Source organism: Triticum urartu, chromosome 7 (assembly GCF_003073215.2).
Source record: "Triticum urartu cultivar G1812 chromosome 7, Tu2.1, whole genome shotgun sequence".
NCBI classification, from domain to species: Eukaryota; Viridiplantae; Streptophyta; class Magnoliopsida; order Poales; family Poaceae; genus Triticum; species Triticum urartu.
This window is the reverse complement of record NC_053028.1, coordinates 279,426,317-279,441,093: the sequence shown is the minus strand read 5'-3', so window position 1 is coordinate 279,441,093 and position 14,777 is coordinate 279,426,317. Positions and strand designations below refer to the sequence as shown.

Here is a 14,777-nt window from a genome sequence, read left to right as displayed (position 1 = left end):
GTCGACCATGGTCTTCCTGTGACCACCGTCGGATAGAAGTGATTTAATTCTTGGGACTTTGAACGAAGGACACTCTGCGGAACCTGGTTAGTGGCTGATTTGATCATCTTTATTTTTAATGAAGCAGTTGATAGTCTCGCTTGCAGGTTTTTTTCGTCCCATTATTTTCGTTCGGTTTTTTTTCGTTGATTTTTTTCGTCCGGTGCTATCTGTTGGTTTTTCCCCTCCGCATCGCTCGATCCAACTCCTCCCTCTCCCTCGGTCTGGCCTCTCCTATCGCTCGATGCCGCTCGGTCCTCTCTAGGGTTCGCCGCCCGCCGCCGTACCCCGCCGCCCTGCTCCGCTGTTGCCCCTCCCTCCGCCTGCCTCGCCCCCCTCCCCTACACTCACCCCTGTCCGATCTGGATCTGGACCCGTTCCTCTCATCGCGTCCCTTGTGCCAGCCATGGAAGAGGGGAGGAAGAAGGGGAGGGAGAGCAAGGAGGAGCAGGAGGAAGAAGAAGAAGCTTCTCTGTAGAATCAGCCGATCGGGCGGGGCTCTTGATCTTGGCTAGCGAGAATGCGGTAGATCTCGTCGATGCTGCAGGGCCTGGTCCGTTCCCATGTCTCTGGGAAAGGAGAGGAAGGTGGAGGAGGAGCAACGCTCTGGGGCGAGGGCTCTGAGACGTTCGCCGCCGCGTGCTCCCGCCGCGGCGAGAAGGGCACCAACCAGGACACCTCCATCGTCTGGGAGGTGAGTTTGCCGCTACCCTGCTTCTTCCCTGCTTGCTCTCTGTTGCATGCGAATGATTTTTTACGCTGTTTATCACAACATATTACCGGTGGCGTGTAGTAGTCAAGATCAGCAACACCACGTACTCCGCACGGAGCTTCTTGCCACACAATTTAATTCCCGCGTTCCAAACACAAATTTCTGCTACTCGAGAGGCAGAAGAGGTTTTAATTGTGGCCAAGACGAGCCGGCGACATGGTCTCTGTTCCACAGAAAATGGCGAGGGTACGTTAGCGTTGGGACTTGGGACTGGTCGCTGGCTTCTTCTTCTCATTTCTGGCCACATAAGAAATGAAACAGTTTTCAAGTGCTTGCCTTGCGTGTGCACGAAATAGAATAGAGATTGGATCCCGTCTCCCTCCGTTGTTCACCTAACCATTTCTCTGATATTTTTGTGAGTGAGATGGTTTAGTTCGGTTTTGTTAGGCCATTCATTCACCAGATTACGTGTTGCCTCTTGGGACGATCCTGGATCATGTTGCTCACAAGTTTCTTGGATACGGCGCTTGCCCTTTGCCTCTAGGGGTTTCAGTCCGTAGGAGTAGTATCTGCCAAAAAAAGGGATGGCACGTTTCTTGATTTGCCGGAGCAAAAAGGTGTTGGGTTTCTTGGTATCTGAATCCAAAGTTGCTTTGGACAGTTAAATGCCTAAAACATACTGATTGTGATGGGAGAAAACTTGAATTACGTACGTAAAAATGTTATTTCCAACATCTTCATAGTAGGATCAGATTTGCTGATTGTTTTTCAGACTGCAAAAATCATTGTATTTCATAAATACTCCATGTGACTACCCATTTTTTTTGTTTGATAAAAAACAGACAGTTGGTTATTGGGTTATTCGTGTTTGTTCTGAATTTCTCATGTCGCTCTCTTCTCTTTCCAGGGATACGGGTGCCAGGACGACACCATCTTCAGCGGCGTCTTCAACGGGCACGGCCAGTGGGGCCACTACGTCGCCAAGGCCGTCCGGGAGTCGCTGCCGCAGTCGCTTCTGTGCCACTGGCAAGAGGCCGTCGCGCTGGCGTCGCTCATCGACGGCGAGAAGAGGCTCAGCGACTGCCAGTTCGACCTCCTCAGGCAGTCCTACCTGGCCGCCGCCGCCGCCGCCGCCATGGACGAGGAGCTCCGCCGGAGCCGGTGCCTCGACGCCGTCAACAGCGGCTGCATGGCTCTGTCCATCGTGAAGCAGGGCGACCTGATGGTGGTCGCGAACGTCGGCAACTCGCGGGCCGTCCTTGCGACCACGTTGGACGACGGGGACATCACGGCCGTCCAGCTCACCGTCGACTTCAAGCCCGACTTACCCTGTAAGTCGTCGTAACAAGACTAGAAGACGGACAGTCCATTCCTGACATGGCCATTGCTCACCCACGTTTGAATCTGAATCACAGAGGAGAAGGCGCACATCATGCAGTGTGAGGGCCGCGTGCACTGCCTCGACGACGAGCCCAGCGTGCACCGGGTGTGGGTGCCCCACCGGGAGGCGCCGGGGCTGGCCATGTCGCGCGTGTTCGGCGACTACTGTGTCAAGGACTACGACGTCATCTCGGCACCGGAGGTGACGCAGAGGAGGATCACCGCCCGGGACCAGTTTGTCATCCTGGCCACTGACGGGGTAAGCGACAGATTCTCGCACAGTCACAAAGTATTTTTATGATGTGCCCAAATGATTATGGACCGTACATTGATAATGATCTAATGGTTAGGATGATGCATCATTTGATAGTTCAAGAAAAGGTCATGTCTTTACAGAAATGTTCAATCCCCCCTCAGTTTGAACTTGTAAGGTGTACTAATTTTTTAAAAATTCAAACTTACCTATTTTTGACCAAGTTTATAGAATAATACATAAATATCTACTATTGAAAATCAGTATCATTAGATTCATGATAAAGTATATTTTCATATTTGATTTATTTAGGGGCTGTTCGGAAAGCCTCCACGCCCTCGCCACGGAGCTGAGCGGACGGAGCGACCTTCTGGCCACTCCGTAGATTATAGAGTGGGAGTGGGTCCGAACAGGCCTTTAGTATTGTAGGTGTTAGATGTATTTTACTACAGATTTGATCAAACATAGGAAACTTTGACTTTTGGAAATTTAATTCGCCTTATATTTTGACAGACATGGAGTAGTAATTGCTGGGACCAGATCCATGCACCATCATCTGAAACCCATGTATTCATGAGGTGTGGTACATCTGTCATGTGATTTACGAATGTGCAACGCGTGGAATTAAATTGTTTGACCATGCCTTCCTTGTTTAGGTCAAACTAAGTAGTTGTGGCAGCTTTGGATGAGACAACCCAATTCCTGGTAAATTGGACATCATCAATGAGTTTGTCGAGTTTGACTGAACTCTCACACTTTGAACATGCTCTATTTAAAGCAAGGCCATCCCTGTCATAACAGATACAGTAAAATGCCAACACATATATGATTGATGTTATGACAGTATACTTGACTTTGGGGATGACGAGATCGACGGAAGCAACAGGAGCCCACAACTCATGAATTCAGCGGCGTCTGCATGCCCTACATGTAGTTGTGCACCTCCTCCTCCTGTTTTCTTGCATGTGATCAATGGTTTCAGATCTCTTTTTATCACGGATTAGAATATATATTCTGTAACAATGCTTTCCTACATTTGTATTTTTTATTGTTATCATCTAGAAGATTATATTCTGTATGAATGCTTTTAACAATGCTTCGTCAGGCCGTTCCCGCTGATGCTATTGTTCATGCCGTCCCCCCAGTGCCTAGCATCACCGGCAACAAGTTCAGCACTGTCTGACAAGGTGCCCTGCAGGGACAACCTGACACGGCCATTGCTCACCCACGTTCGAATCTGAATCGCAGAGGAGAAGGCGCGCATCATGCAGTGCGAGAAGACTAGAAGACGGTCAACCTCCGTCGACCTGTCATCGAACTTCAGTATGCTTGCTTTGTTCTCTGAAACTGAATTCAGACCTTGAGTACTACTTTTACTTGAAAGGAAATATGTGCGTGATTCCACCAACTTATGCCAAAATGCATAACATAGCTTGGTATACACGATTTGCAATCTGAACGTTTTTCTCTGTGTCGTCGTCCTGCTTTCTGGTTCTCTGTTATCTGTCATCTTATATCTCTGAATTGTTGTTGGCTGCATGCGCAGCTGCTTGAGGCAGGAGCAGTGACTAGCATTGACCAGTAGGAGCAAGAAGCAGCGACAGCTACCATTGCTGGCTTAGCTAGCTGCTAGGTTGCCTCTCTCTTTCCCTCATATATGTGGGTTTGCAACAGCCAAAAGTACCCTCGTGATTCTTTATTTTCACTAACAATCCATATTTGGATGCCTTCTTTCTACCCAGCTTCGGTTACTTGCGACGGGTTGTGGGCTGCAAGTTAGAAGAATCGGTACTGAAAACGTCTTCTGAATGTTAAAAAGCCAATGGGGTAGAAAGCTATGGAGATAATTGATTTGTTTCCATATCCATCTTTCTGTATTCAGACTGGGGGGAGAAGGTGCTTCATGCTGATGGTGTATATAAGCTTGGCATAGGTATGGACTTCAATGTCAGGTTTTGGCGAGTAGCCTGAGCTTCCTGTTTTCTCTACAGATTCAGAATGAAAAAAAATTCAATTTCAGAGTTTGTTGCAGAATTTAGAAGATCAGTGTACTGTTGCATTTTCACCTGTCGGCATGTTTAATAGACCATTTTCTGATGTTTTGGTGACTTGATGTATTGATTCTTGAGGTGTGTGACCAACTGATCATGCTGAACTTTCATCTGTTTCTAAATAGATGGTGTTTTTTGTACATAGTGAAGAAGCATTGCAAGACTCCATCAGAAAATGGACCCGCGGTAGACTGCATCCGCATCGGCGCACGGGAGATGCCGACATTGGACAGCGGCAGAGTGTGCAGAGTCTGCCTTCTGACGGACCTTCACCACCAACTGCCATGCTCTCTGCCATCCTTCCCGCTCCTCCCCATCTCTATGCCACAGCTCGCAGGCTAGCCCATCCTCTGCTGCCTTCCTTTCTGCCTCACCTCCCCTGAACTATCTGCACCGGCGTGACCTTCTTTTGTGAGACAGGAACTTGGGCGTGGTTCAGTCTTTTTCTGAAGGCTCAGTTCAGTCTGTGGTATGGTTCGGTTCAATGAAAGAACGAAGATGACTTGCGTGACCCGCTCCTGTGTGAGATAGCAAATTGGGCTTGCAGTCCGGGCTTGCAGAGTTGCAGTTCAGTTATGGTGTGGTTAAGTTGAGAGTAAAAGATTCTCTCAAATAAAAGTTGAGAGTAAAAGAAAGAAAAAGCAAAAGAGAGAGGATAAGAAATGTGTGCTAGAGAAAAAATCCTTCCATTTTTTTACTCTCCACTGCACCTGGGCTTTCATTAGCTGCGGAAATGGTTAGATATGGTGCGGAAATGGTGTTCAGTTCCAAGGATAGCACAATAACAGATGAGGATGTTGACAGAATTATAGCTAAAGGAGAAGAGACAAAAGCAGCGCTGGATGCAAAGATGAAAAAATTTCACAGAGGATGCCATTAAGTTTAAAATGGATGACAGTATGCACCTCTCTCTCTCTCTCTAAATGTAACATGGGTGATAATTTGGGCCTTGTGTGGAAATTTTGCTCAACGATAGAAATGCTAGACTCGCATGTGTAGGAATTTATGATAAAAAAACATAGATATTAAAAGTATACACACCTGACAGAAACAATAAAAGTGTATACATATACTAAATATGGTTCATAAAAAATAATATTTTTTATACTTAACTTTCATATACTAAGGGTATCACAATAAAATTGAGAGAAAAAAACAAATATACTTGATTGAAGAAGGTTTGTTTGCATTTTTTCTCATCAAATATACACGGTAAATATCTATTGTTTTTCTCATCTTAACATATGTTTTGTTTATATTAATCCCTAATATTTCTCATATAAAAAATAGTTAGTAGGACTTGAGAAGCGTCTGAAACTTGCATGGACATCGCTTAGTTTGTTACATGGACATGTCGTTAGTCTTTTTTTTGTTATCAATTTTCATTGCAAAATGGACTTCAATTATTCAATAATTGTGTTTGTGTTATATTGTTTGTACATGTGAAATTTAACATGTAACTCTTGTAAACTTTTTTAAGAGCCCGTGGCAACGCTCGGGCACTCTACTAGTAAGTAGTAGTTTTTTTTGGTCTTTGTTTGGTAACCCATCATTAGTGCGTCTACCACTGCAAACCTGTAGTTCAACTATGTAGGGCCACTTAGGCCCTCCACTATGTAGGCCAAAAGTGATGCCAAATACACTTTTGCTTCATTTGGCACTGGTGCCCTCCATTGTCCAGCCGGTGCCATAAAAAAGATTCTGGGAATCGGAGCAAGTAGCTGCTCCGGTGCCAAATCCACAAAGCAGTAAACAATTAGCTCCCTGGCCCACCGAAGGAAGTGAAGCAGACCAAAAGCACTCACGTAAAGCAAGTAGTTGATGGCTGGTTGAGTATTTTATTGGCCTCTTGGGTCCCGCTTTTTTCAAGGCTGCGATTGCACAGCCAGCTATATTTTAATGGACAGAGTGGTCTTCAAAGCAATCATGCGCACATGCACCTCTCTATGTGACTGTTCCACAGGAAAGAGACCATACTTGGGTAGTGCTGCCCCTCGTTCAAATATATAGTGCGCATAGCTCTATGCACAAACACCAATCAGTGACCTGGCGCTAAAAAATTTTAGATGATACCATCCTCGGTCGTAGCCCATGCGCCCTATGCACGTGTATACTATGTGCGTCAGTTCTTCAGCGGAAAGTGAAACCATCACGCCATAGCACGAGAGCACATCGCGTGAGCCGACAGCAGACCTCGGACGGCTACGGCTGACTGCGCGAGGCAGACCCGCCGACAGTTTGGACCGACCATTGGGACCGCGGCTCAGCACGGCGGAGGAGGTGCGACGGCTCAAGGCCGGTGCGATGACTCGGCAGAGCGGAAACCGCGAGGCAGGGCGGATTGTGGCGCGACTGCGGCCAGTAGAAGTAGACCTGCGAGGTGAGGTGAGGAGAGCCGCAGTGGCTGCTTGGCACGCCGGTAAGGGTGACTCCAGGCGCGGCGGCGGGTGGCCGGCAGCCCGCTCCGTAGGCGCAGTTTGTAGTCCTCGTCCGTCTGTGCTTCCGGGTTGTGGTGGTTCTGGTCAATCCCACATCCGTGATTTCCTCCGGGTCGTGGACATGGCCGCGGTAATGGCGGAGTCCCGACGGTGGCTCGGAGGTATGCCCACGGCCACAACGAAGGCGCGCGCCTTAACGGCGGCTTAACGGGGCCGGGTTGAGGCGGGCTGAACCGCAGTCACGCGGAGCGATGGCCTCAAAGCGGCGACTCAGGGCAGCAGTAGTTTCAGGAGGAGGCGGGGATGGCTCGACGGGCGGCTCATCGGAGAAACGACGCGAGGCCATAACAGTTTGGAAACGAGGTCCAACGAAAAGTGAAGGCCGCGGGCAAGGTCAGCCCGGTTGCAGAAGAGGTGGTGTGACGAAGCCGAGTCAAGGCCGTTCGAAAGACGGCGGCGGCTCCGACCAGCAAGAACTCGCGACGAGGGAAGGCCGACCCGGAGCAGTGACACAGGGGCGAACAGAGGGGCGTCTCACCGGCGGCGGTTCAAGGCTGCGGCCGCAAGCAGCAGAAGCAGTGGGGCGGCTTGATAGCGGAGAAGCCACATCGAGGGGACAACCCGGCGGAGCACGGGGGGGCAGCTGGCGGGTGGCTCAGGCGACAGGCGTGCGGGCACAGAGACACGCAGAGGCAGCTTCAAAGCCAGATGACGGCGGCGACTCACATGCGCGGCTTGACGGTGGCCCGCTCGGCGTGAGACCAAGGCGACCAAGGCCAGAGGCTTTCAACGGCAGGTGGAAATTGTGGCAGAGACCCAGTCCAGCGGATGCGGACGTGGATTATTACTAACTCGTTGCACGCGCAACGCGTATCTAACCCACATATCCATTGGGTAGTCAAATCAATCAGGCCCACCATGCTGTCAGCCCTGCATGGTATATCAACTTGCAACGGTGCGTACATGCAGCCGTATTCCACCTGATTGGACAGGCAATGGGGCCAGGCCTCTAGATTCGGCTGTGGTCTACAGCTCCACATGCATCCTCCCTAGTAGTACTGCCGGTCAAAGAGCTTGGGCTGTACTAGTACGTGCATGCAGGAGCTACCAGGATGAGTGAAGCGAATTAACTCAAGCTAGTTTTTTAAATGTGCAGATTTATTTTTTCACTTGTATTAAACGAATTACTGTGTATGTGTAAAACTCTGGTGCTAAAAAGTTCTGTGAAGTTGCCAAAAAACGTTCCAACATAGGGAAACAAAAGTGTTCTACAGAGTGGCTGAAGAATCTCTGAGACAACAGTTCAAAGAAAAAAAAAAGCCATAGGTGCATGTGCGGTGCACAGCCAGCACGTCACCAGCATGCAGTGGCTAGCTAATGCTCATCTCTTGAGCTCAACATTGCACCACAGATAGATATGTCTTCATATATTTTAATATATTATGTAAACTGTGAACTAATTTATTTAGTTGACTTTTTAATGGCAAGCTCTTCGAAACAAGTCTAATATCGATATATTTTGAAGCTAATATATTAAGTCATAGTTTTCTCGCGTTATACTGAAACAAATAAAAGCTTCACTATAAACATACATTGTAATAAAAACTTCACTAACCAATTGTAGTTTTCACATTATTGATTTTTGTACGAACAAAGTCCAAAACTATTAGTGTGACTCTTTCTTTCCCCTATCGCAAAGCAACTAGGGCAAATCCATCTCTCTATCTGTACTCGGCATCGTTCTCACCAACCCGCTTTGGTAATTAAAATGCTTCAATATAATATATAAATAAAAAATATCAATTGATATTGTTATTATTATGTGTGGTTGGCATAAAAACTTGTTGAAGTCCTTCGTCATGCTCGATCAGACCTTTTTCACAGTCGTGCTAGCTTCCTTATTATTTCCTAGAATCGAATTTCTACTTCTACAACTTTTTAGAACTGCTAGAACTTCTTCCATGTCTTCCTTATTCGACTCATTCGATATAACATTGAAGTTCTTTAATGTTGAGTGCAAGAGGCCCGCCTTCAGGTACATACGGTCACTATCTTAAAATTTCTTCCAAGATCGCCAATCAAAAAACTTACCAATTGATATAACTTTAAGTTCTCCATGATCGAGTGCAAGAGGCCCGCCTTCAGGTACATGTGGCGGCTATCTCTAAAGTTCTTCGCAATCGACCATAAGTGGACCGGAACCGAGGATATAAAGTGTGCATCGGTGGTTATATGGGATGTAGTGTCTATGATGACAATATCACAATAATTGTGGGGTTAGTTTCCCTAGATCCCCAATGAGAAAACTTATCGACTAATGTAATAATAAAGTTCTTCTATGTCGAGTGCAAGAGGCCCGCCTTTAGGGTACATATGGCTATAGTCTCTAAAGTTCTTTGCGGTCGACCATAAGAGGACCAAAACCGAGGATATAAAGTGCGCATCGACGGTTATATGGGATGTAGTGTCTAGTGATGACAATATCACAGTAATTTTGGGTTAGTTTCCCGAGATCCATCCCCAATGAGAAAATTTATTGACCAATGTGACAATAAAGTTCTTCTATGTCGAGTGCAAGAGGCCCGCCTTTGGGTACACATGGCTACAGTCTCTAAAGTTCTTCGTCGTCGACCATAAGAGGACTAAAACTGAGGATATAAAGTGTGCATCGATGGTTATATGAGACGTAGTGTCTAGTGATGAAAATATCACAGTAATTGTGGGATTGGTTTCCCAAGATCCCCAATGAAAAACTTACCAATCAATATAACATTAAAAGTCTTCATGATCAAGGGCAAGAGGCCCGCCTTCAGGTACATATGGCTGCTATCTCTAAAGTTCTTCGCAATCGACCATAAGAGGACCGGAACCGAGGATATAAAGTGTGCATCAATGGTAGTGTCTAGTGATGAAAATATCACGGTAATTATGGGGCTGGTTTCCTAAGATCCCCAATGAAAAAACTTACCAATCGATATAACATTAAATTTCTTCATGATCAAGTGCAAGAGGCCCGCCTTCAGGTACATATGGCTGCTATCTCTAAAGCTCTTCGCAATCGACCATAAGATGACCGGGACCGAGGATATAAAGTGTGCATCGATGGTTATATGGGATATAGTGTCTAGTGATGACAATATCACAATAATTGTGGGGTTGGTTTCCCTAGATCCATGAGAAAACTTATCGACCGATGTAACAATAAAGTTCTTTAATGTCGAGTGCAAGAGGCCCGCCTTCGGGCATATGGCTACAGTCTCTAAAGTTCTTCACGGTCGATCATAAGAGGACCGAAACCAAAGATATAAAGTGCGCATCCACGGTTATATGAGATGTAGTGTCTAGTGATGACAATATCACAGTAATTGTGGAGTTAGTTTCCCGAGATCCATCCCCAATGAGAAAACTTACCGACCAATGTGACAATAAAGTTCTTGTATGTCGAGTGCAAGAGGCCTGCCTTTGGGTACATATGGCCATAGTCTCTAAAGTTCTTCGTCGTCGACCATAAGAGGACCAAAACCGAGTATATAAAGTGCGCATCGACGGTTATATGGGACGTAGTGTCTAGTGATGAAAATATCATAGTAATTGTGGGGTTGGTTTCCCAAGATCCCCAATGAAAAAACTTACCAATCGATATAACATTAAAGTTCTTCATGATCAAGTGCAAGAGGCCCGCCTTTAGGTACATATGGCTGCTATCTCTAAAGTTCTTCGCAATCGACCATAAGAGGACCGGAACCGAGGATATAAAGTGCGCATCGACATTTATATGGGATGTAGTGTCTAGTGATGACAATATTCCAATAATTGTGGGGTTGGTTTATCGAGATCCCCAATGAGCAAACTTACCGACCGATATAACAATAAAGTTCTTCTATGTCGAGTGCAAGAGGCTCGCCTTCAGGTACATATGGCTACAGTCTCTAAAGTTCAAATAATATTTTGTCTTTAGCCAAGGACGAAATCGATATGGGAGGAGGAGCGTCGCCATCTCAAACGTATACTGCTAAAGTCCTTCTACCTTTGTCATAAAAGACCGGTCATGGTATGTGAATGTCAATTTATAAAAAGATACAAAATCAGGTGTGTATAACTAAAATTCTAATACATATGCCATAAAAGTCCGGCCATAGTATGTGAAAGTCCATATCAGACGTGTATTGCTAAAGTCTTCTACTTTGGCCATAAAATAGCGGTCATAGTATGTGCAAGACCATATTTGTGGTACGGTCTCCAACTAAAAAAAAGCGTGTCGAGAACGGAGTCAACATAAGATAGGAGAGTCATGATCTCTGGTGGGGTTCGGATAAGTTCTGCTAAGCATGTGGTGTAGGTCCCGACATAGAAATTAAGATTGCTTATTTGTGAGATTATTAGACTTGGGTGTGTCTCATTGAAGTTCTTCTACGTATGTCATGAAAGACATCCGAAAGTTGTTGTTGAGATCCGAACTCGAGCATGTGTCACCAAAGTCCTTATACCTAGGCCATAAAGACCGGACATGCTGTGAAGGACTCACCATAAGCTTCTAACTCTTTCAATCAATGTTCGGGCAAGCTAATAAAGTTCTTCGTATTTTTATGTTAAAAGTTTGGATAACGCGTTAATAAAGTCCATCAAAGAAGCATGACCGACAAATTCTACTACCGTAATGACTTGACCATAAACAAGAAGTCCATTGATCTGCAAGGAGGTCTGTAGCCTAATCAGTAATCACCATTCACCATTCTTGTAATGTTCACTATCTGATTTTTTTTGAACATGGACAATATCGTGAATTCGAAACAATTATTCACTTCTGAACAGGAACAAAGTTCAGATCGGCATAAGCACATGGAACCAAGGCATAGCCTCATGATCTACAACCAAAAAAGCTCTCTTTTAATTCAGAACCATACAAATCAAAACAAAGAGCAAAATACACACAAAAAAGACAAAGAAGAATAGAGAAGGGAGAACGGGCTTGGTCAGGTGCTCTTCCAACAGCTCCGGCAGGCGCACTGTTTGCTTGAGCAGCAGCAAGACGGGGGCTTTCTTAAACCCATTGTCTCCAGCACATGGATATGACCTGTAGCAAAACAGAGATGAGATATTTATTCAGAAAATTAACAGGAACATTTGCGGATTTACCAACAAACAGAATCCTCTCGTCAGGGCATCTCACTGGACAAAAAGGAAGAAGGAAGAAAATATAGTTCAGATAGAGGGCACCAGAGAAATACGACAGCAAATCAACGCATCATCATGGCCTAGATTGAGGTGGCAAAAAAGCAAGATAAAATGAACACATAGATGGGAGAGCTCCTGGATGCTCTTAAATTTATCTTACTGTACATGTCAATGTCTACATCAATTTGACTGTAACCAAGAGCCTAGTTAAATGACTATATATATGCCTACATCAAATTGATTATATAAATGCTTACATGTCAATGTCTCACTGTATATGTTTGACTGTAACCAAGAGCCTAGTTGAATGATTCCTGGACATAATTAGAGATACGAATCCTGTACCGTTTGCAAACTATAGATTTATGATCAGTGATAAACGTCAGATTTTGTAACATAACAGGCACATGCTATGCAAATTCGTATGTTGCTGCCAATGATCATGAATTTTATCTGACTATTCCGCAATAACAACAATCTGCTCAGAAGTATCAAACTTTTGACAGCAATAACTGATCACGATTAAAATTTTCTTAATTTACATGTCAATGCCAATGATAAGATTCAACTGACAATGCTTAAATAATCTTAATCCATACTATTATTTTACATACAACACCGGCCAGCCAACTATTTTCTTAATTACTGTGACCATGCTAATTTCGAACTGACAAAGCTTGAAAAATTTGGGTCCAGCCAACTATTTTACTGAAAGCACACGCCTAGTTCACTGAATGTGACACATCTATTTGCGGGGAGAAAGAAGGCATTCACGACGACAACCAGGAATGCGACGGCGAGATAGTACCTTGCCTACCACGGAGCTGGAGTGCGTTGCGATTCAGAGGACGGTTCTCTGTGACTGTCGATGTCGTATGAAACTAACTCACGCGCATCCGCAAATTATGTTCTGGGCAGGCTTGCATTTGTGGACGTTTCGTCCACATTCACCGTACTTAATTCCAAATCCTTTTTTCTGAAGAGTATAAGTTGTAAGCTCTTGCAAGAGAATCAAACTCTTGACTGGTCTGTTGGTTTAACGACAAACTCCAAATCACGAAAATTTCCTAACTCGATATTAGACATCCGGGACAGCGGGCCCAATAATAGAAGAAAATAAGCCCCCCTAAATCTGTACTGGGAATCCACCTAGATTGGAAAAAATCGAGTAGTAACAAGAACTGTACCTTGCAATCCACAGAGTAGACGAGACATCTGAATTTGACTCAGGCACTTCACTTGTCCGTCGCTGGACGGGGAAGGAACCCAATCCTCTAACGATGAAGGAGCACCGGAGTGCCTTGTTGGCGACCAACATTCATCTTCCTCTGGCGTTCCCTAGACTGGAACGTAGACCGGATCGGAGGGAGCGGAGCGAAAGCTGTTCATGGCGATTGACTTCTTCAGTCAGATGCGAGAGAAATCGACGGAAAAAGATCCAAACTTTTGAGAGTATGTACCTGAATAACAGATCTGTGAGAGATTCCCCATGAGGATTGATTGTTTTGGATGGCGGCGAACTTGAGACCGGCGACGAAGTCAGTCCCGACGGCGTTTGTGCGATGGGGCGTCGCAAGTGGGTCACCGGGGAGAGAAGCAGAATCTGGCTGAGGGGATTCAAAATTTGAAATCCGATGGAGTGATGGTGGCGATGGGTGGTGGTGGTGGTGTAGCTACGGGTCTCACGGGTGGCTTACGTACGGCCGTATGGGATTTGCACAGGTACGATTTGACTGTATTTCACCCGTATAGCGGTGGGAACTGAAATTAAGTGGACCTTTGGCTGGGACCCAGTGGGCCACAGTGCGCGGATCCATAGGCAGCAACGACGGGCGTGATACGCGTTACGCACTCAACTGGTTAGGATTCGCCATATTCGGATGCGAGGCCGAGGTGACCGAGACTGGGGCGGTTTCGACGGCAGGTTGACGGACCGGCCGGGCCACTCGCATGGTGAGCCAGATGAGGTCCCACGGCGGCGAGTCCGAGTTGCTGCTGTATTTGTTTCCGGCTCGTAGACCCCCTGTATTTTGATGTTTGGTTGCCTTTGAAGATTGGAAGTGCTGACTTCTCCTTCCTCCCACGTATGCCCAAGGCATAAATTCTTGGTAGCTGAGGTCGTAGATTGCACCGATACAGTTCACAGCGCAGCATCCTCGAAGATTTTTCCACCTTGGGACTTGCTCCCCTTCCATTTTTTTCCTAATTAACTTTCCATAAGAAGCAGGATTAGTACAAGATCGGATCGAGCCTGTCGCTGCCGATCTGACTGCCTATTGTTTGACTGAACGTGGTCGGCGACTTCGTATGATGGTCAACGCAGACTGAACTAGATCTCGGAGCTTGTCCGCAGCGGCTTGATAGAAAATCTTTCTTCAATCTCGATTGCTGAAGTTGATTCTTCCATGCCGGCTTTTCCTGATTCACCCGATTACAAGCTTCTCCATCCTTGTGAGAGATCCCTCCAAGAATTCAACACCACCGTGCGCAGGCCCTATGGTGGGCGCCAACTGTCGTGGAATTGTCACGGCAGATGTCCTTAGTGTCAGGACTTAGTCGCGAGGCCAACACATCTATATGGTAGCTTGAGAGGGGTTGAGCGGAATCGAGAGACGCAACATAAGACAAGAAGGATTTAAACAGCTTCGGGCCCCGAAAAACATCATCCGGTAATAACCCTACATGCTGTTTGTGGCTAGATCTCATTATACTCATGAGAGAGTCGCCGG

At 46.0% G+C, this 14,777-nt stretch overlaps 1 long non-coding RNA gene and 1 pseudogene across 3 annotated transcripts; one reads left to right on the top strand and one right to left on the bottom strand.

The window, feature by feature from the left end:
- Positions 1 to 216: 216 nt before the first annotated feature.
- Positions 217 to 5,124, top strand: LOC125518938 (annotated as a pseudogene).
- Positions 5,125 to 11,605: 6,481 nt separating this feature from the next.
- Positions 11,606 to 13,929, bottom strand: LOC125521501. 3 transcript variants are annotated; one of them, XR_007289314.1, is made up of 3 exons: positions 13,509 to 13,929; positions 12,857 to 13,429; positions 11,606 to 11,947 (listed from the first exon to the last, which is right to left on the bottom strand). It is a non-coding gene; the product is annotated as an uncharacterized LOC125521501 (long non-coding RNA). The 3 variants fall into 3 exon arrangements; XR_007289315.1 differs by having other exon boundaries at positions 11,606 to 13,024; positions 13,236 to 13,429; positions 13,509 to 13,795; XR_007289313.1 differs by having other exon boundaries at positions 13,236 to 13,429; positions 13,509 to 13,788.
- Positions 13,930 to 14,777: the final 848 nt, after the last annotated feature.